The 1278-nt window shown below is 45.6% G+C and overlaps 1 non-coding gene across 1 annotated transcript; it reads right to left on the bottom strand.

The window, feature by feature from the left end:
- Positions 1-293: 293 nt before the first annotated feature.
- On the bottom strand, positions 294-381 carry trnap-cgg (transfer RNA proline (anticodon CGG)). The gene is given in 2 exon segments: positions 294-329; positions 346-381. It is a non-coding gene; the product is annotated as a tRNA-Pro (tRNA).
- Between the last annotated feature and the right edge of the window lie 897 nt (positions 382-1278).

Raw genomic sequence — 1278 nt, 5'->3', positions numbered from 1 at the left:
TGAGATGGATGCACAGTTACTGTTACAAGCTTGAACGCAGGTACAAGCAGAACTCATTCACAGAAAGTCCAAGTCCCTGAGGCACCTGATTTTTTGCACGAAACTCCTTCGCAACGAGTTGCGGTTCATGTGGGGTGATTTGGGCACATCTTTCCCCACACGAAAACACTTCAAACACAACTCAACGGATGCAAAGCGCTTTGGTGCGTCATGAGTTCCTGAAATGTGTTGTAGAAATGCAAGTCCTTCTTTGCAAAAGTTTGATGCGATTTCAAAATTTTTGGGTAAACTGAGGGCTCGTCCGGGATTTGAACCCGGGACCTCTCGCAAATTTCAAGCAATAACCCCGAAGCGAGAATCATACCCCTAGACCAACGAGCCAACTGCTCGATAAACGTGGAGATAAGGTGTAACCATTATTGAAACATTTTTAGTGTCTTGCTGTTCTTGATCGGAGGAGCACATGAGATGGAATCAGTGACTTTGCTTTTTCGACCTGTCTTCTGAAGCACCGCACGGTCCAACTCCGACAGTCAACGAGCTGTTGGGACGTTAGTGTATCCAGGCTGTGTGTGGTCACCCCGAGCACAGCAGAGGGGTTTCTGCATTAGTTCTGGGTGGGGACAGTATATTTCCCTTTCTCTCTTCATCTTGTCTATAACCCTGTGCTTTGGTTTCTCTATTTATTCCCCTACCTCAGTTTCTAGTGTTTAAAAGGGAAAAAAAGATGAAATGGGTTTCACTGTGGAACAATTTCTCTCACTCAAAGTTAGACACACTACCGTGGGCAGCACGAGGTCTAGGTAGGTAGCTGTTGATATTCAGCGTCATATATAAATATATATAAATATATCGACATGTATCGTAACAGTTCCCTGGTGGTCGAGCGATTAATACCCGGTGGACTAACCTGGTTTCAATCCTCGATCAAATCATCGCATAAAAATAATAGAGGTCTGTGAGACGATTAATAATTGCTGTAACCACCATGAATACCAATACTTTCTGTGATAGACCGAGCTTACAGACTATCTGACTTTTCCGGGCATGTATTCCGGGTTTAATTTTGTAAACTGGGTGAGTTCGCTGATCGCGGAGAGAAAGGTAGGAGCCTCTGTGGCCCCACTGTGAGGATGTGGAAGTGAACACGGTGGCTGGGTGATCCCTGACATTTCTGTAAAGGGCAGCGGAGGTGAAGGATTGAGAACATTCAGTGCAGGACAGAAGTTGTTTTCGGTGAGCCAACACACAATGCCGATCAGCACAGACGGTGCTCAG

The sequence above is a fragment of the Pristiophorus japonicus genome, unplaced genomic scaffold (assembly GCF_044704955.1).
Source record: "Pristiophorus japonicus isolate sPriJap1 unplaced genomic scaffold, sPriJap1.hap1 HAP1_SCAFFOLD_79, whole genome shotgun sequence".
Lineage (NCBI taxonomy): Eukaryota > Metazoa > Chordata > Chondrichthyes > Pristiophoridae > Pristiophorus > Pristiophorus japonicus.
This window is presented reverse-complemented; position numbering and strand designations above follow the sequence as displayed.